The 21,621-nt window shown below is 36.1% G+C and overlaps 1 protein-coding gene across 1 annotated transcript in view; it reads left to right on the top strand.

Moving 5' to 3' along the window:
* The window catches only part of ZNF385D (zinc finger protein 385D), a 428,814-nt gene that overhangs the window by 271,819 nt on the left and 135,374 nt on the right, over positions 1 to 21,621 (top strand). The window lies entirely within an intron of this gene.

Genomic DNA, 21,621 nt, shown 5'->3' with positions numbered 1-21,621 from the left:
CACAAAGATAAAAAGAAATAATGTTCATCCTAAATTATTAGCCCCTTTTAGGAAGCTCTCAGTAATAAATTACTAATGTTGTTAGAGAATATTTACAATAGTAGATAAGTTAATCTTTCAAGAAATCTTTCCAAGTTGCCTCTGACAGGCAGAGCTCCAGTTTTGCAGGTTCTTCCATCTGTGTAGCCAACTTCTGTTCTAGTAAATAACGTATGGAGCTTGAGGTAATATTTCTGGTTTGTCTGAAAAAATATTGGGCAGTTTTTGAAATTTGTTGATATGTATATATCAAGAATCTTTCAGCAATAATTGAGCTTTCCTCACTGATATTTTTACTGAGACAGATCTTTTCTTCACAGTGAAGGAAGAAGTATTCAGAAAGTAATTATTATTTGTAATGAACTGTGGAAAGTGTTGGACTGTGTTAATAGATTTGCTTGAACTCAATTTCAGTTACTGGACCTAACATGCTGAGAGACTTCCATGGCTCCCAGTAAAGTAAGAGTTTCAAGTGTGCTGGAAATATTAAATCAGACCTAGTCTAATTAAGGTAACTGTCAAATAACTTGTAACAGTTCTGTTTATTTTTTTTCTATAACTTCAAATATGAATTAAATGCTCTTTAAAAGCCTTAAATTGATCATCAACGGCATAGTCTGACTTTGGCAGCTGCTTGGGCAGCAGATCTGGGATAGAGGACATTGGCATGCCCAGCAGCAATAAGTTGTAAGTTTCTTCCTTATCCACCACCCAGCTGGAAGTACAGGAGGGAGGAGGCTTTATCTGTTTTGGTAACGTTTCTTGCTGAAACAGTTGTTCTCTGTCTCTTTGTGAGATGAGACACTTTAAGAGATGGAAACACAAGTTGAGACAAGTCAGACAACTTGAATTGCCCTAGTCTTGCATGGGGAGCCATACTTATGGGAAGATGCACCTGCAGGAAGGAATGCACTGCTGCAAGTCTCTCTGTGCTAAAGGAGTTCTGCAGACCTGTGCTGGAAACTTCCATCAATTCTCTTGCTCATCTGAGCTTTGGTTTCTGTAGAAAGGCTCAGGGATTAACAGGCAGTGAAAGCTATACTGACTTTCTTCTTTTTCAAGAAGTGATTTAAAACCACCAGCCTTTTTCCAGAAGACAGCAAACAGCTCTCAGCTGCAAACAAAATAGTCATTATTACTCTTCTTAATTTATGTTACAAAGTCATCAGGACCAATAATGACACTATGAAACTCTTCTCAAGTCAGATGAACAGTTTATCTCTATGCTTCCTTAAATCCATATTAATTTCTATTGTTATTAATATATATGTATATTAAAGTACATGATTGTGCTTTTTAGTCTTTTTAGATTTATATTTGCAAGCAATTTGTGTATGTATATAGGATGGGGGCTTGGAAACTTTTCTGATACTATGTAGAGTATATCTTAATTCACAATAGTCCCATTTCAATTCTATTGAGTTTTAAGGGGGCAACCTCCCCAGTGATTTGTTGGACTGGGAGACCTTTTTGACATACTACTGGCAATAATACTAAAGAGATCAGGACAATTCAATGTCTAGTTAGTAGTTCATGGTGATTTTTCTCCAGTTGACAGGCAACTGGAGTTGCCTGCACTAGTTAAATGCAACTGCAGCAGTAAGGAAAAGCTGTAGGGGGCTTATAAAAAAGATGGAGAACAACTCTTTGCTCAATCAGATAATGATAGGACAAGGGAAATGGTTTTAAATTAAAAGAGGGGAGATTTAGATTAGAGGTTAGGAGGAAATTTTTCACTCAGAGGGTGGTGAGGCACTGGAACAGGTTGCCCAGAGAGGTTGTAGATGGCCCATCTTTGGAGGTGTTCAAGACCAGGTTGGATGAGGCCCTGAGCAACCTGATTTAGTGGGTGGCATAGGCAACCCCTATGGCAGAGGGGTTGGAACTAGATTATCTTAAAAGTCCGTTCCAACCCAAACCATTCTATAATTCTATGATTCATTCTATAAGGTCCCCCTTGTTCTTCCTGACATACACAGAGGAGGCTTAACATTTTACTAAGAGTATCACCTCATACAGCTCTGTTCAAGTCTACGACCACAAATCATACCAAATGATCATTTCTGTGGGTTTGAAGCTTTGCCAGAAAAAAGCTGAATTTGGATGAAGAACATTTCCAATCCCTAAGATCTTAACATTCCCAGTTGTGTGCCTGAAACTGCTCAATGGATGCTTATTAAAATCATATATGTGTAAGAAATTCTAGTGACAAGGAAACTTTAATTTGTAATTAGAAAATTGGTTTGACTTTTGAATGTGTCGCTCTGGAATGGCCAAATAACATTCAGCTGTTATAAAAATAGGGGATTTGAAATTTATAGTGAATTTTAGGCAGAAAGTGATAAAATTCTGTACTGAATCATGCTTGGTAAGAGGTCATTGTCTATGCATTTTAAATAAAAGCAATAACTTAAGAAAAGAGTTTTAAAAATAGGTTTTAATGCAAAACAATTTAAGTATGTTGCCTTACATGTTGTTTCAGTGTGACATAGCCCTCTAAGAAAAATCTCATGCCAACCTCTGCCTGGCTCTCAGTGAGTAGGAATCCTGAAATCCTGTCCACTGACAAAGTTATCACCAAGGTGTTTTATGTCAGAAATCTTTTGGGCTTTTTTTTTTTTTTTTTAATTATAAAAAATAAAAATGAGGGTCTTAAAGGCTATTTGTGCTTGCCCTTCCCTCTTAGTTTCCCAGATATTGTAAGATTTTCGTTTGTTTGTTTTTGTTTGTTTCTTTTTTGTCTCAGTCTCCAATACAGGTATGGATTGTAGTTCTGGAGAAAAATATTGGCACAAAATTTATGAAACGACTTATCTTTTTTTTCTTCTGTAAGGCTAGAGACTAATTTACATCCCATTTGGAATTTGGCTTATCCTTCTAATAATGGCATTTGGCAAAACAGTAAATAAGATGTCAGTATTTAAATATAAGCATTTGCATCAGATACTAGCAGAAGAGAATTAAGGGATGCAGCTGTAGAATCTTTGTTTCATAATCCTTTGAAGAGAGGTTTGATTATTTGGATTTTTACGTCAGAGTATTTCTGTATTGGTACTGTAGGTGTATAATATACATATTCACATATTATATATACATTATATACAATTATACATAAGTATGTGTGTATGTTAGTATATTAAAAGAATTTACAATCTCTGATTCCTTGTCCCTCAACTTCAATAATAGTAATAATAAATAAATAAATAAAAGTGGCTAAGGTGACAGGAGCAGATTTTAGTTCTGAGTGTTTTGCAAACGGAAGTGCCTTCCACATACTCAAACCAGGGCTGACAATTTCCAGAAGCAGATGGGAGTGTTTCTAGTAGGTTAATATGAGACAGATTTCTGGAGTATTCTGCTTTATCCTTTTTATGCTCCAGGTTCTCATCTTGTCCTGTATAGAGAGCTTTTGTTCTGTATTTTGTAATTTGGAGTTGGGCACCTAAAAGCTATGCATTGCAGCATCCAGTTTGTACTTATACCCTCTGTAAGTCCTTGCATAAATCAGTTTTGGCTCAACCTCCTAGAGAATGAGGGAGCTATGCTGGAGTAGGAGAGCTATCAAGACTTAACTGTTTCTGCTGAGGAAGTTATAGGGAAACACTGAAAAGTCTTACTGATGCAAGAAAGAAACATTCTGGTAAGAATCAAATTCTCAGCTTAAAATTGTAAAAGCAAGTGGTCTGTTCACTTCAAACCATTGAACACTGAATTACAATTACAACTATTGACTTGCTCAGTCTCTTTTTGCTATTCTGGTATCTCCACCAGCCTTGGTATTGCAAGTCTACAGACTTAGTACTGTGATCAGACTTAGCCTTGGAAATGCTCCACAAAAATTGGTGTCAAACAATGCACGGTGGACTAACCTAAATTTGAACTCTACATTGCTTTGTTTTGCATACCCCATGCAGTATTATTTTACATGTAACTTTAAGCACTTCATAACATTTCCGTTAATACTGTTGATGGTTGACCTTGGACACAGACGTACATTTTACTTTTACCACTTTTGCAATTACATATACTAAAGTGGCTAAACACATGACTGCTTTTTGTGAGCTTAAATGGTAGTTTAAGTAAGAAATAAAATGCAGAATTTTATTTTTTCATACGTGTGATAGCAACAGAATCTACATAGCAACACCAAATAACTGTATGCACTCTAGGTCTTCTTAACCCATTTTAAGTATAATTTAGCTGTCTGAAGAATATAATAAAGAAATCCTGGCACTCCCTATTTAAATTCTATCTTTATCCAGACAAGATTACCCCATATACCCCCAAGATTACCCCCAAGTACACGTGAAACAAAATAGACAGAAATACAGGTTTGTAGAATCTTTCTTTAGATGCTAAATGAAGTTTTTCTGTATTGTGTAAATGAAGGCAACCCCACTGTGAAGTTACAGATATATGGTATTTGAGGTGAGAGAGTAGAAAGTGGAAGGTCCCAGCCTAACACAGATGCATTGACAAAATAGCTCTGCCAATATTGGTAGTTTGGTGCTGAAGATGGGTGTGAAAATCTTAACTTAAATTTTATCATGACTTGGCCCACACTTACTAAAATTTTCATAAGAATTTCAGGTTAACACACCCAAAACATTCCATTGTGAATCAGTTGATTTATGTTTGGTTTTGACTCGAGATCTGCAAAACTGGTGTGAGCATAGGCGTTGGAATGCAACCCGTATACAGGCAAGCTGTGTTTGGTTTCGGGTTTCTTAGAGGCTTATATGCAAAATTGCCTCATTGCTTAAATTGATACCTCTATTCCGTGCACTGCAATAGCTGTTCTTTAGTATTACAGCTCAGACTAATCCTTAAGTCAGTGGAGTTAAACTAGGGCAGAGATAGGCCTCTTTTTCCCAACGCTATCTTTTTCAGTAAGTTTATGCTTCTTTTAATGCCATGTCTTGATCCAAGAAGTATATTTTTGTCTCTGGAATAATCCCATTCTTTTTGAAAGATGTGACATCAGAAAGAAAATATGGAAGTCTCAGTACATCTTTGGTGATACTCTTAGAGTAACTTCATTTTCAGCCTGAGGCTTTGAGTCATCCTTCAAATCGAGCAAACTCTGTTAAATTTTATTTTTTTAGTAGAATAGCATTTGTTTTTGTTGAAAACTCATTGTTATGGAACCTTTTGAATATTTAGTCAGATGGAGTCATGCAAATAAGAGAGAGACACTACTTCTTCATTCATGAGTTAAAAAAGAAACAACTTTTCTGATGTCTTTCCATTGATGGGAGGGATTGGGATAGTAAAATATATGCAGAAGTATTTGAAGGATTGAGATATCTCTGTGGCTTAGCAAATACTAGCATTGTTATTGCAACCTGACAATTGGTTGGCTCACTTCACTGATTTAATATAATTTCATTTTCTTGGAAAAGTACCGTAAGATTACTCTTTATGGAAAGCAAAGATGATTAGAGTATGTTAGGTTCCCTCCACTCTGTAGCAGTAGAGTGGGAGGATGGGGAAGGGATCTAGCTTGTCAACATACAACTCTCTTTGTGCTTGCCCTGCCCTCTTAGCTTTTCAGATATTGTAAGGTTCTTTTGATCAGATTAATACATGTATACCAAATTTATTAAAATTCAAAGGTGCAAGGGTTTGGAGAGGGGAGACTTGCTCATCTCTCATAATGAAACATATTGAGTAATCGCTTGAGGTATTTGATATACAATTCAAATAAATAGATATCTGTTGCCTAAATTGAGTGGATTACTTCTCTATTTTAATTTGAAAAAGTAACAAAAGTATTAGGAACATGTAACATAATGTGATGCAAAGAAGTCAAACGATGATTCTAACTTCATTCCAAATCACCAAAGAAAAGCAGTACAATAAATTAAAAGGATCAGAGCAAATACTTCCTTACATAACATACTGAGTAACATCTGGAATTATAATACCTAGAGTTAACATTATGTAGCTGCGTGATTCTGATCCTTGTAATCTACATGGATTATCAGAAAATTCTGCACAGAAATTTTTCTCTTATTGGAACTGTATTGAATTGCATCGTGGTTTCAAGGTCTGGTAGCAATGCCTTCCAAAAATGCAATTGCTTTAGTGACTCTCATATAACTGTGCTACTTAGCAGAACCAACATTAGTCTTCTATTTTGTTTTGTCTTTCTAGCAGAGAGGGACTTAAAACTAAACATGTTAACTGAGACCTTTTCTTTTGCTGTGGAGTGATGGTCTGTTATTCCCAAGGCTTTATTTTTTATTTTATTTCTTTGAGCACCTTAGGAAGGAGGTAGATAAAAGTCTTTGAATTGAATGAATTGACATGTTTGAGGGGACTTGTTTTTATATTAGACCTGTTTCAAGATATATTTTTAGCTGGGAATTCAGCAAGAAATGCTGAATTCTAGACTTAATAACCGAAGGAGAGAAAATGGTGAATGTCTAACCTGAGTTTGAAGTATACACAATGTGAGTTTTTAATAGCTATATAGGGCTATAAGTAAATATTTTGAACAGTGTGATTGCATGAGCAAAAAGGGGATTACCTAAAAAAGTTTTTAAAATGTGTTATATTCTTATCCTATGTTTAGTTCCTAGGACAAAGACTATATTGTTGTAAGGTGCCTTGATACAAGACCAGAATATACCTAGGCTGACTGAAGAGCAGGCCAGGAAAGGTATTATTACTTGAGATCTTATAATTTTTTTCTTTCTTCAGAGGTTTTAGGCTGTTCCTGGCCTATATAAAAATGCAGATGAATGGTATCTGCTCCTTCCACTATACTTTGCCATCTGTAGTCAGCAGTGATATTTGCACATCAGTGTGCTAAATGTAGAGGGCAGACCATTCCTTTCAACCTTTTATAGCAAGCACTGCCATTTTTTTTGTTACTTATGTTTTTATTGTTACTTATTATTTATTAGTTTTAGAAGTTCTCCCCTATAAAATGGTAATCAAAGATATAGATGATACTGTCCTGTAGCTTTTTCTTTACAGATAGCAGCTGTGTAGTCAACACAGAAAACCTTATGGCAAAATCTGTGTCAGAATCTATAAAAATTACTTTGCTTTTTGCGTGAGGAAAAAGTTCTGAATGGCATGAATAACAACATGTGAATTTATCATGAAACAATTTTATGTCACAGGATAGAAAAGCACTCGAGAAAAATGTGGATGAGATACAGAAAAGCAAAAAAATCATAAATAAGTCATATAACTTAACCCAATAATGTGTTCATATTTCTTTATGTCTAGCTTTTGGTGAATAGTTTATGCTACTTTATTGAAAACTTGTGTGTGTAATTTTAACTGGAATGTAATCAATAGAATTACCCACCAATGAGCACAATTTATATTAGCCAGGGGCAGGGATTCCCATTCATTAAATCTGTGGAGGACATGCCTTTATCTAGTTCTGTGGATGCAGCCTGGAGCATCCAACATGTTATGGCTTAAATAAATTAGGCCTGACATGCCTGCATTTCTGGAAAATAGGGCAAACATTTCTTTTGTCCTTTGCGTCTTGTCTGCAAAAGCAGTGGTGTTTTCCCCCCACCTATAGAGTATGACAGGAGATAGTTCTCCTTGCTTAATAAACTTTTTTGAAATTACAGGCGTATTTTACACAAAAATACAAAACCAGGATCTCCAGTATTTCCACAGGTATCAAAAGATGGACAGTCAAACTACCAGCTACCACTTATTCCAGTTCTCAAAGCATCTGACTAAAACAGCTCTAACAGGTGTAAGCTTGCCAAAACTGAAGTTTCCATAGCCTTTATTTATAAATAGCCAGTTTGTTAGAACTTCTCCACTGAAAAAGAATGTATTCACTTTCCCAGAAAGACGCTAGCCCTGTGGTCAAGGGATTTTTGTTGGGTCCTGGAAACCCAAGCTAAATTCCTTCGTGAAGTGAATACACATTTACACAAATTTAAACCACTACGAAAAGAGATTATAGAACAAGTATCCCAGTTAGTCAACAGCCCAAACACTGGGACTTTTTTTCTGAGGCACTGGGGACCCGTAGAGCAGACTTATATAGGACTTTGATTAAAATACATAGTTCCTTGATTTCTTCAAGTTTTTAAAAATTTTAAAAAGGTTTGCTTCCATAGTAACTACGCACAAGAGTGTGGCTTAAATATAGATGTGCATAAAAGACAAATTCTGAAGAACTTTTCAACACAGAAAAAAAAGTTAAATACAACAAGCATTTTCCCTCCCTCTCCTGTTCACAATCAATGGCATCCTGAAGAAAAAGATCAGTCAACATGCTGTGGAAGAATAGTTATGATTATTAATCTGTAACTTTGTTCTTGCAGGGGCATGTGGAAACACCAAAGCCTGATTGACATTCTTATTTCTTCCAGGCTTTCAAATTTTTCAAACTTTTTTTTTCCATGTTTTCAAATTGGTCCCCTATAATAGAAAAAGAAGAGACAGCTTTATAAAAGTGAATTCGGGGTAGCTTGATCTGTCACATTTTTCTGTTCTGCAGAAAGGTCGTGTCTGGGATCTGCTAGTGAGAATGCAGGTAACCTGTTTATGCAGTGGAGCATGTAGGTGTTCAGGGAGTTAGTCAAATTATATTTCAAGACCCTGTGCCTTTGGTTAGTAATTTTTTTATTTTATTTTTTTTTTCATAAATGATTTCAGTGGCCCTGAGCTCTGGTGCTCAAGACTACTGTTGTAGACAGCAGGAGGAAGTTAATCATGCCATAAAATATTTGTGGGAAGACATTTCACTGGCATCTTTAACAGTCTTCACTGGTCTATTTTTGGACCCCACTCCATTAGCATATATGGACCAACGCTTTTACAGAACACTGTATAATATGATCATATGATCTTTGTCATAAACAGGAAAATCAATGTTATCTTAACTGGTCCTAATAAAACTTTCTTATACATTTTTGTCTGTTATACTGCATCATGGTGGCTATTTTTGCTTATGCTTTTTAAAATACAGAAACTTTATGGAGTTTGGAGAGTAGCTATCTTCTTGATTATAACTGCATCTATGAAGGTATAATATGTTGTGTTTTTTTTAATTATTATTATTTTTTTAGGAAAAGTAAACATTTACTTATGAAGACACACTATGAATTAAAACCTAGATGCTTTCCAGCATGTCACATGGCACATGTATCCCTGTATCAAAAAAAAAAATAATAAATTACATTGCGCAAAAGCAGTGACTGATTGCAATGGATTATTTTGGCAACAATGCTCATATTTTCATGATACAATACAGTTACATGCTTAAATAATTAAATATTAGTTATGTCTGGATATAGACTCTCCATAAATTATGTCTGGACATAGACTCTCCATAAACATAGACTCTCCATCCATTTACTTAACTCTAGCCAATATTTCTCCCATTTATTTCCAACTTACTATTCTTTTATTTCCATTCTTTCTCTGTCTGCTGCCTTACTTCCCCTTAGCTTCCCTTTGCTTCCTTTCCATTCATCCCCTCTCCAAAATATCCTAACTCCTTGCCCTTAACATCATTTTGAGGGCTTTATGCTTTATCAGCACCTGCTCTCCTTTCATGGTTGCCCCCTTGCTGAACTCATCACTCAGGACTGCAATCCAGAACTACTGTTCATTTGCAGGCCCAGTCTTTATCCAACAAATGAAGAGTGGCTGGTGTGCTGATGAGCACAGCAAAGCAAAGATTCTAAGAAAGTCGGTGATAATTTCCAATTTGTGGTGAATTGAATGACTCGTTTTTTCCTGTTGGAGGGCTGCTGTCCTGCTAGTGTGCATGTTTAAGGTTGAACTAGATGATCTTACAGATCTTTTCCAACCTGAATGATTCTATGATTCTAACGAATTTTTGTTTTACATATATATTTTTGTTTTACATGCGTGCCCAACTTGTTATATTGCAGTAAGTGTAGTTAACCTTCAATTTTGGACAATGGGGCAACAAAACAACATCTGATTTCTCATCTTAAGACAGCATGATGTAAGATGAGGTCAACTGCTTAACGCTGAAGGGAACGACTGTAATCAAATCTTCAGATATTCAGGTGGTACCAAGCAGGAGGTAGGAAGATAAATAGGATATTTCTCTCCCTAGAGTGCAATTGGACATGTTTGTTAGCCATTGCTGGACACAGTGCATGTATTTTGAGAGGACATTCTGCTCTAGTAAGTCTCAACCTTAACAGTTAACTACATTTTATCCCTCTTTTTCCCTATCTCTGTGGGAGGAACAAACTGCCAAGAACTGTCTGTTTTTCCTTTCTCTACACAAAGCACAGGTTGCCTGCTAGGATAACTTCAATTTTTCATCATCTTCTTTTTCCAGAAAGTCTTGGCCATGGACAGAACCTCAGGCTTTCCGCCCCCCCCCCCCCCCCCCCCAAACAGCTCTATCTCCTGAGGGCTGAACTGGTTTAGTGTCATTAAAGTGTAGTGGAGGCTTTATGAAAAGTAATGGTTTGGGGGTTAGAGACAATCAGACCATGTGATCTACTTTTTTTTTCTGTTCTTTCTAATCCATAGAAAGAATAGTATGAAAAATATTCATGCTTGCTGGTTTGGTTTACTATTCTTTTAGAATTTCAGGTACTTCATTCAGAGTGGGAATCTTATTGGTGTGAAAAGTTCCTGAGTCAAATAACTTGAAGTATTTTTAATTTAGGAATGCATGTAGGAAAAATAATGAAATTACATATAATTTATCTTAGCAAGTATCTTTCAAGCCACCATGAACTGAATAGTGCTTTATGTTCAAGAGACTATCCTTTAAAATGCACAGCTGTCTAATGTGTCTGTGGCTGTATTTCATTATCTGTTTGTACATCCTGTACTTTTGGTCCTCTCTACTTTTTCTCTGTTAATGTTGAGCAAGAAATGGTACCACTTACTCTTTTGTCTATTTGTGAAAGACCATAACCAAAATAATTTTTAACATGTATGTGGGCTGGTTTTGTGAATCAAAATTCTGAAAATGGTGCATACCTCAGAAACATGTTGGTTTCTGAAATATAAGAATTAATGTCTTTATGCGTGGGAAAGAATAATGAACAAATTGTCTCTATTTCAGTAAGTATTTATTTTTGTTATGTACATAGGCTGGCCTATGTATAAAAGAACTATAAAGTAATTCAATAATTTTTCACCAGTCCATGCAGATGTGGCATAGATCCATAGGGCTACAAAAGGTCATGTCCCTTGTTGCGTATTACCTCTAATAACAACAGCCAAGTGGATGTACATAACCATAGAGTTTCCATCACTCTTCTCTCGGCAACTCTCTCACTGCTTCTCACCCTCTCTCACCCTGAAACCAGCTTTGACATCGCTCCTTTGAATTCAAGTTTGTCATTCTTTTAATGTGATTGCTTCCCAAGTCTACCTACCTGTTTTTATTTTTGTTTGTTTGTTTGTTTTGTTTTGTTTTGTTTTTCCAATAAAACAACAGTGGTTTGACAACTAGCAGAGGAAATTGACATTCAGTTTTATTTATGCTTGCACTATGCAGTTAAAATATATAAAAACTATTTCTAGTCAGTTTTTAATAAGAATTGGTGACGCTGAGTTTTTCCAGTGCTAAATGAAAGAGGCATTGCTGCATAGCACTACCTGTGTAGTCAGAGTTTGCTAGTGGAGTGTGTCCATTTCATTATATTAGTTATGTATTTGTCTCAGTTGTATGCTTGTTTCATTTAAAGTAAAGATATCAGAAGTTAATCGTTATTTCTTTCCCAAGCATGCTTTTGAAAAATAGCACTTAAAAATTACTAATATATTCATCATAAAAATGAAAAACTCTTTGAAAATCTGTTTGCAATACAGTTTTCTTCTGATTAATAACCCTTGGAAATCTGTGCTTATTATACCATAAACATGACCTTTATGAAAACATCAGAAAAATCCAACTGCAGAATATGCCAGGTCAAAGATTTTTAAATGTCAGAAAGTGTAAAGTTTAAAAAATAATACCATTTTATAATAGTTGGCCGATGATTGTATTTTTTCTTTATTTATTTATGGTGAATTTTTTAAGTTGTGGTTAGTATCTATTAAAACCATGATCCCAGGGGAACACACTTCAGGGTAATTCTTAATGCCCCTCAGCAGCTTCTTCCCTGTGGTTAAATACTCAATTTAAATTGGACATTTTTGCTAGGCCTGTATCTGGTCAGTTCTCTAGCAGAGCCTGCCAACCTCATGTTCGGACCAGCTGGTTAGGAGACATCCACAGAAACAGTGTCAATAACAGTGCAGTCAGTCTAACAGTCAGAAAAGTTCATCAGCAGAAGTATCTGACCAGTGTACATGCAAATTTGTGGAAAATGCATGTTTGCAATGTTGTGTCTTTCCTCCGACTTCATCAGATGTTAGTCCTACTCTGAAAAAAAAGAACTCTTCCTACACAACTGAAGATCCACTTAACTTGAATCTAAATGTAAACATCCCTAATGTGGGCTGGAAATCACACTGTGGATAGCTGCTTTATGTGGGAATAGCGAGCCAAAATCACAAAATCACTGAATCATCTAGGTTGGACGAGACCTCCAAGATCACCTAGTCCAACCTCTGACCTAACACTAACAAGTCCTCCACTAAACTGTATCACTAATCCCTATATCTAAATTTCTTTTAAAGACCTCTAGGGATGGTGACTCAACCACTTCCCTAGGCAGCCCATTCCAATGCATAACAACCCTTTCAGTAAAGAAGATTTTCCTAATATCCAACCTAAACCTACCCTGGTGGAACTTAAGTCCATTCCCCCTCATCCTGTCACCAGGCACGTGGGAGAATAGCACAACCCCCACCTCACTATAGCCTCCTTTAAGGTACCTGTAGTGCGCAATAAGGTTGCCCCTGAGCCTCCTCTTTTCCAGACTGAACAATCCCAGCTCCCTCAGCTGTTCTTCATAAGACTTGTTCTCCAGACCCCTCACCAGCTTTGTTGCCCTCCTCTGGACACCCTCAAGCACCTCGATGTCCTTCTTATAAGGACAAAAAAATGAAGAAAATGAAGGCCTTATAATAAGGAGAAGAAAAAAAGCTGTTTTTATTTGAAATTCAGGCAAACTTTTCTGGCCTTGTATTAGTGTGTGGTATTAAGAATATTAGGATAATACTATGTATTTCTAGCTCACTCATGGCACGACAGGCTTTTCACTTTCTTGGATTCACCTTCTTACTAAAGAAAACATAAAGTTGTATAAAACATGAGCAGCAGAAGAAACTTCAGAATGGGACTAGGAATACATATTTTACCAGAAAGAAAGAGGATTATTAGTTCAGATGTGGATTTACTAATCCACCAATCTTCCATCTAGTATTATGGCTAGGAAGGATGAACAGGTTTTGATGTCGTCTCTGCTATCATGAAATTGCTTGAATCTGAGTGAAAGTGTGTTCATTTCACTATTAGACTAAAATTAGGGAAGGATGCTGAAGTGGTCATAGTACTAAATTTAGGGGCCCAGGGTTCAGTTCCTTGATCTGCCAAGTGAATGGGTGACTTATGCTTTGTGCACTGGAGTTGATGTCTTGCTAAATGGCAGTGTCCTGAGAATTAATTCCTGATAATTAATACCAGAGCTGCATGGAGAAAATGGAGGCTGCTTCATATGTTATGGGGTATTTGGCTTGGTTCTGTAAGGCAATTGGAAATCAAAAGCTTCTGCATCCTCCAGAGGGAGGAGGGGTGCTGTTCATGTGTGTTTTGCTTGTTGGCCTTCTCTAAAGTCGTAACACTGGCAGTCTCAGACTGTCTGATTCTTTAGTAGTTGACATGTCTGGTACTTGGTACGGGTAGCTGATAATAAACAAGGTGTTCAAACTGGCCAATTTCTGCTTGTTACCTTCTACTTGGAAATGGACAGAACTTCACAAAAAGTAGAACGCTCATTTTGGATCATTAATTTTCAGTGATCCAACAGCTTCCAATAGGGAAAAGAAATAATCCAAATTTGTCTTACCAACTGGAATAAAGCCTCAAAGGATTCTGAAGAGCTCAATTAGGTAGGTCATGTCCCTATTGCTAAAATAAAAAGCTTCACTTCTGCCCTTGCACAATTTATAATCCATAGAAGATGTTGCCTGAAGCAACTTAATGGAATTCAGTTAGATGCTGTTAATTACTGAAGTTCAGATCATGTTTTTTCTGGTAGATTTTATTTAATAAAAATATTTAAATTGGTAAAGTGTTTTGTTTGGGCCATAGCCCAAACAAAACATCTAGGTATGAGATGAGAGGGTGATACCTAGGGGAGGCTTTGACACGAGCTTTCTTGTAGCGTAGAGAGGGTATGGTCTGCACTTTGATCCCGTTCAGACAGGCTGGGTCCAGGTAAGCCAGACATACCTTTCTATTAATGCAGATGGATAAAGACAGGGAAGTAGGAAGGAATAAGGCAGCAAAGAGGGAGTGGGGACCTGAGCTTTTTTACCTTTAATTATTGTAAGGACAATAATTAAAGGAATTAACAGATACCAGGGTATTTATGAAAATTTGTCTCTGGATTTTCCCAGTCCTGCACCATGATAACAGTTTTTTAGGCTTCTACATAACTGAAAGAAAAATCTACTCCCTTAGGTGTACATTTTTCAGTCAAAAACCTTGTGACAGGATATACAATTTTACATTTTAAAAAAAAATATTTTAAGTATGAAAGAGAAGACTTTAAAAACCTTTGTGTGTATAACTTTGTAAGACTTTAAAAACCTTTGAATATGACGCATAGCCAGAGGCTGCTAAAACTAATAATAAAGAATTCTTTTTCTAAACTAGCTCACTTTGCAAGAATCACAGAATAAATATTGTCTCTAGACAAAATTATGCTTTGAATAGCAGCAAGTGGCCAGAGCTGAATCAAATTTTCCAGGTGAATACTGTATGTGTGGAAAAATGCACTCTATAAATAAATAGTGGGTACTGATTTGTGCCAAACTGGAAGAATTTTACTTAAAAAAAAAAAGAAAAAGAAAAAGAAAAAAAAAAAAAGAAAAAAAAAAAAAAAGGAGGGAGGGAGGAAAACGGAGGAAGAGATGAGGACCCAAGAAAACATTTTAGTAATAAGTAGTTTTGAATTGTTTGGTTTTGGATGACTGAAATTTGCCAAAATGTAACTAATAAAAAGGGTTAAGTATCTAAGTACGAAATAAGAAATTTCATTTGGGGTACAAGAAATGTTTCAGCTGACACAGTGGTTTGGTTTCTTTTTCTCCTCTAATTGTTTTTTTTTTTTTTTCTTTTTTTTTTTTTTGGTTTGGCCAGTGAACTGAAAAATCAATTACTCCCAGATCTCTGCAGCTGAGACAGTGTTGCATTCATCCTCTTCAAAGTGACTAGTAACTGTTAACATTACTAACAGCAAAACCTATGAAAAAGGCTTACATTGCTACACAGTGTAGTTGACTCCAGTCGACTTGAGTTGACTCAAGTTGTCTCCAGAGAGTCAGCTGATGTGGCTGAAATCCTGTTCTGATATTTATTTGTATATTTAATACAAATATTTTATCAGTTCCTTTTTTTTCTTCCCTTTCTGAAAATAAGAGGAAGTTACATGAAACAATATTGTGTTTAAAGGCGGATATCCTCACTTTAAAATATATATGAGATTATTATATGGTGAAAGGAGTCTCCAAAAAAGTCTGTGAATGATGCGGGAGTTGAAAACACTTTGTCTTAAGATCCTCATTTTCCCTTCTGGATGGGGGGAAAGCATTACAAAAATTCAAAAGAAACTGAGTTCTGAAACTACAAGTGGTCAGAACACAGATTTCCTGAGCAGTAAATTCTCAACAGGCATCACGTTATTTGGTTGTATGTTATATTTCTGTCCATGAAGAATAACATGGGAATAAATATAGGCTATTAGAATCAAATATTCAAGATTAAAAAGTGCATATAAAATTCACAAGTTGCATGTGAACTAATTTTCTGTATCTGGAGTTCGTATTTTAATCATTTGAGTATAAGAACTACTAACAAGTAGTGAAACCTACCTTCTTGGTTTAGATAGTACTGCTTATGGAACTGATCTTATCTATAAAGTGGCAGTCTAGCAGTTCTTAAGAAAAGTAGCTGTTCCAAAATTGTAAACCACTCTACAGAGATGAAAGGGAATACCCTACTGACTACAGGTCATGACAAATTACATTAAGCTAGAATATTCCTAAAAGCCAGATCTGCAATTCATATCACATTGCCTGTGCTACATTCTGAAGAAAGTTATTCTTTTGTCTTTGGATATCTTTAAATTTCCTGTTTTCTCTGAAGAGATTCTCTGAAGACCTAAATATGGTATCGACTATTTTTGATAATGAAATTTAATTATCCTTCATGACTAGCCTACTATTCTTTATTGCTTATGTCTTTATTTTGTTCATGAAGAAAATTTGTTCATGTCCACCCTGCCTATTCTTTGACCCACTGGCAAACTAAATTTGTAATGATTTTAAAATTCTAGCTGGAGTCAAGTTACACAAATGTAAGTTTCTTAGCTTTTGTAAGATAGAATATGAGCTCCCCCACCATCATACCCTCCCCCCCCCCCCCCCCCCCCTTTTTTTTTTTTAATATTCTTAACAAGGAAAAAATAAATCCTCTTCTGGCTCAGGCTCTCTAGAATATTAGAATGTATTTCAATCCTCACTGGGTGTGAAATGACAGACATTTGGATCCTGCAAAGAGAAAGAAAAAAAAAAAAAAAAGAAAGGAAGGAAGAAAGGAAGAAAAAGATCATGATACTTTTCTGAATTTACATTTATAAGTTACCTGAAAGTTAACTTTTAAGCTGAAAACCTGTGCATTCCCAGGCACTGAATGAAAGGTTCTCTGAGATTCTGTCAAGGCAGAATGTACTTGTTTTGACCTTCAATAAGCTATCCTTTGGAGAGGTGGGAGATGGGGTGGAAACCTTGGGAATATCTGTACGTGGGAGAAAAAAAAATTACATCACTGAAAAAAAAAAACACACAGACTCCAGGATGGAAGGGAAATTGAACGTTAGTTTTGTGTGTCTCTGATGTATTGAAAATGACCATACATGTGGCCAGGGGGGAAATAAATGTAAAGTAATGAAGGAATGAAAACAGAATTCTGCAGAGATTTGCTTTTTTCACTTGGTGTTTATGGTGGTAATAGTTAGTGATGGAAGAACTGCAAAAAATTTGGATTAATGGGGTATTAATTTAGAGCTTCTACATAGTTTACAAAATACCTCCAAGTTCCAAATGCATTGTAAAAATTATCTAGACTATTTGTGCCTACAAAATTTGGGCTGAACATTTCCTTTGAAACATAGCCATTTGACAGGCTATTTGTTAAGAGACCTGATTATTCTTTTTCTGGAAACTAAACTTGCAGTTGAGTTGAAGAGATTTGGAAATTGAAGTGTACATGAGGAGAGACTATGCAGGGAAAGATGCAGTATATCTTTTCTATAGCCAAGTCACAAAATATAGCAGTTTGTGGTTGCCAAATTGTTCAGCTGTGTGCTAGGAGACCTGAGAGACAGGATGTCCTTCTCCAGAAACTTTGTGAAAATATGTTATTTATTATTCTGCACATAGAGAGAGAAAAAAAAAAAAAAAAAAAAAAAAAAAAAAGCCTTAATATGTTTGTTACTCTAAGACTTTTCTTTTGTTTCCTTTGTGTATATTCAGTCTGTGCTTTTCTTAATCTGGATGTTTAAGGCCAACACTCACAGGTATCTATACTCTTTACCTAGCACTAATCTGAGGGATTTTCCAGGTGAACTAGGCAGAAGAATTTGCGTGGGAGACTTTCTTATCAGAAAATGCTGTTTTCATTCAACCTTTTTATTTTTAATATCAATAATAATTGTGAGTGAAATGTCCTTAAGATAACACCAAAACAGACCATTTTAAAATAAAAACTTTTTCTTCATTTTGGAATGACTTATCATAGAAAAATCTATTTTCAAAGTCAAACAATGTTTAAAGTCAAAACTGTGTGTGTGTGTGTAAAGAACAGTATTTATTTATATTCTGGTTGAGAAAAATCAAATGTAAGAATTGCTTACAGAATGGACAGTTTGAGGCTGAATCTGCAGGAATCATGTCTTCATCTGAGTGTTTCTGTCTTCCCTTGGCTCAGGGTACAGGGAAAAAGGTCTTGTAATGATGAAGCTCATATAGCAAGTGGTTTCAGTAGAACCTCTTGAATATGATCACAGAGTGTATGAACCTCAATGCTGCATGTGTGGCTTTGCACCATTTAAGCTGTCTGTGCTCACAATACAATGCTGTATTGGCCACTGGACTATACTTACAGGTATGGCAAAACAGTGCTAGAGTAAAATGTCCAGTCCTAACTGGAGATAGAGTGCATCCATGTGTAAAAATACTTTTTTTTTTTTTTTTTTTTTTTTTTTTTTTAAAGACTGAGGGTGTTATTTGAACTTCTTAGAATCTCAGAAAATTGTCACAATGAGACATAGAAAGTGACAAGGTTTTGTGGTAATATTTTCTTCAAACTTTTTTGCTCACATTTACCTTGAATGTACTGCCATTCCATCTGGCCAGGAGATTATCTTGTCAGTTTTATAAATTGTCTGAAAATTGAAGAAACAAATTATTACTTCCAATTTGGTTAAAATGTTGAGCTAATTAAGCTTCAAAGTTGTATTACTCTTGTGCTTCTTACAAAGAAAATTAAGTTGAAAACATTGCCATGAATTTCCCAAACATCTTGAATATTCATCTTTAATTTAGGATCTGAATGGACTGGAAAGACTTGTTCTATAGATTATAATATCACTTACTTGTAAGACTGGAATTAGTAAATATATTCTATCTTCCTATTTTAAAGAATTGTAGCATGCTACCCATCAAATATAACTTTAGGCCTGTACTACCTTAGATTTTTGGGGAATTATTATGTTTTCTCTGGTCATGTCCTGTGCACATGCCACTTTTGGCAGTGATGTCTTGGTACATTTCAGGGCATCAAACACAGCCTATGGACAAAATCTATCTGTGGTCTGGGGTGTTATCAGCACTTTTGTGGTCAAAGTGGAACTTCCATCCTTGCTGACAGGAAGTTTGTGAAGTGGTTGGCATTGAGCTGTCTCTTGGTGTGATGATCAGAAGTGTTGCAGCTGCACGGGGAAAGCAGTGGATGTCTTTATGTAAAAGCTTATCATACAGAACATCAAAACAGCCATAAGCAACCTTTACAGTTCCTTACCTTTTCTCAGTGTTCAGTAACACTATATAACTAAAGAAGACCTAAGCCTTGCTGTGAAGTTATTTTCTAAGTGTGCTCTTGTCCCACATGGCACCACTTCTTTACAAAGTGAACTCTGCTTTATGAGTTTTACTGCACCCCTACTTCTTTCTCTTCAGTTTCCTGGGTCTCTTGTTTCTCTTCTGTTGACATTTCTGCCCTTGATATTTCCTTTTTTACAATAGGAATTTATCTACATATTGTCTCCAAGAACTCATCCCAGTGGGCTTCTACCTCTCTGCTAATGGATTAGAAAAGAAGTAGTAACATTGGCATTCACAAATGTTGTGCAAACATTTTTCAGTGAATCTCAGTCACAAAAGTTGTTGCCATTGCTTCAGGTTTTGTTATTCTTGTTGTTGCTACTGATTCTAGAGTACAACTCTGTGCGTGTTAAGTGGAAAGAGAATCTAATTTTTGCTGCCCTAAAAATTAGAGATTTTTTTTAAAGTGTAAGCTCAAATTTCATGATACCTATCACATGCTCCATCATTAAAGGACATGTCTGACACTATTGAAAAAACAGAGAGCAGCTGTTCTCCTGAACATATTCATTTTCTGTGCTGTTGTAGCCAGGACTGGGGTAGATTTTAAACTCTGTTCCAGAGGCTCTGAGTCCCAGCCAAGGTCTTGCAAAGCTGGCTGATTTTTTCCTTTTAAAGCGCGTTCTCGTCCCCAGATGACTTTGTGCAGCACTGGCTGGCAGCGGCAGGTGGGTGAGTGCCTAGTCGTGCAACAGAGAAGAATCACAGAAAGAACTGCTTCATCCTTCATAGTGTGGTATCCAAGAGTATGGGATAGCAGTGCTGTTGCTCTAGGTAACCTGAACCTGCAGGACTGTAACACTCCCCTTTGTAGCACTGAGATAACACACCCGAGGAGCTGTTTTCCTGAGCATGGGCAATATTTTTCAGTTTTGCATTTGTGTCTGTGAATTGGAGAATATTTAACCAACTATTCCTAGCTATTGCCAGGCAAATGCTCACCTTAGCATTTCTGTGTGGTTGGGTACAACCTCAGGTACAACCAAGAGACTTCTTAATAAGGTTTTTATCAATTGAAGTGGCAGCTTCATTTTGTGATATGTAAACACTTCGAATGAGGAAAAAATATGTTTGTCCAACATCTAAAACATATCTTTATGGGCCTTTCCTATTAAGAGGGGGTAAGACTGGCCTGTTTGACATTACCTTATCATCCTTCTGACCTGTTTAATTTGTTTTTACACTGTTTTTATAATAATTACATGGGAATTTAGAAATTGCCAAACCAATGGCAGTCATTAAATACTTGATGTGTCTCTGCTAGTGAGCTATGGAAAGCAGAGCTGTTTGCTTTACTCTTTTCTGTTGCCTACATCCTTTAGCAGCTGCACTCAAAGAATCTGACTTTGTACGCTCTTACATTGAGGTAAATATTCAAATGACTCCAGAAGTGACAGTTACTTTAAGGAAAAAAATAGCATGCAATTGGAGTGAGTCCTAATCTAATACCTTTGTTTTGCTTGTGGATGATGTTTTTCTTTCTATAATCTGTAGTGAAATACTTCACAGAATGCTGACAAAACAAACAAGCAAACAACACTGTCTTTGAAAATTTGGTTCCAGATGATTTTATACCTAAAAGCAGAACTCTGGATGATCTGCTACAACTGGTTCATTAAATCCTGTGCTGTTAGCCCTCAATTAGAAGCATGAAATTGCAACACTTCTTAGCAGATTTGCTGACCAAATATGGAGAGATTCCATATATCGTTCTGAGTATTTTATATTTGGGCTCTTAAAGAATGTGTGCAGTTCATCTAATGAAGCATCTGTATGTACGAGAAAAAATAGATTTCTGATCTCTCCCTCTGTTGGTCGATCTGCCTGTGTCTCTATTGAATGAGTGGGGTAAAACTCCCTTTACATTTTTTAAAATGTTTCTTGGACTCTTACCAGCAGGTTTTTACAGTCTGTTGCCTGCCTCTCAGATTAGAAGAACACTGGCATATTTTAACAGTTTCCTAGGATCCAAATAGTCTTTAATTAAAAGGGAATTGATGTTTTGGAGTGCAACCAAAACATGGGAGACACTGGAAGCAGAGAACAGGCTTGAATTCTTCCAGCTTTTAGTGATCTGTGACAAGGGGCAAACAAATAAGTAAAACACAGTCCACAGCAAACAGGTAGTGGTTTATTGGTATGCAAGGGCATTTCTTCATTTGCATAATCTTCCCACAGAACTGGTGATTGGTAACATTAGCAGGGAGGAGCTTTCTGCTGTACAGAGTCTGAACCTACTCCACGAGCAGAATATGTTTGTCAGTATCTTTCCAAAACACAAATTTTGATGGCTACTGAAATTGTTTATAATTT

Source organism: Aythya fuligula, chromosome 2 (genome assembly GCF_009819795.1).
Source record: "Aythya fuligula isolate bAytFul2 chromosome 2, bAytFul2.pri, whole genome shotgun sequence".
Taxonomy (NCBI): domain Eukaryota; kingdom Metazoa; phylum Chordata; class Aves; order Anseriformes; family Anatidae; genus Aythya; species Aythya fuligula.
This window is presented reverse-complemented; position numbering and strand designations above follow the sequence as displayed.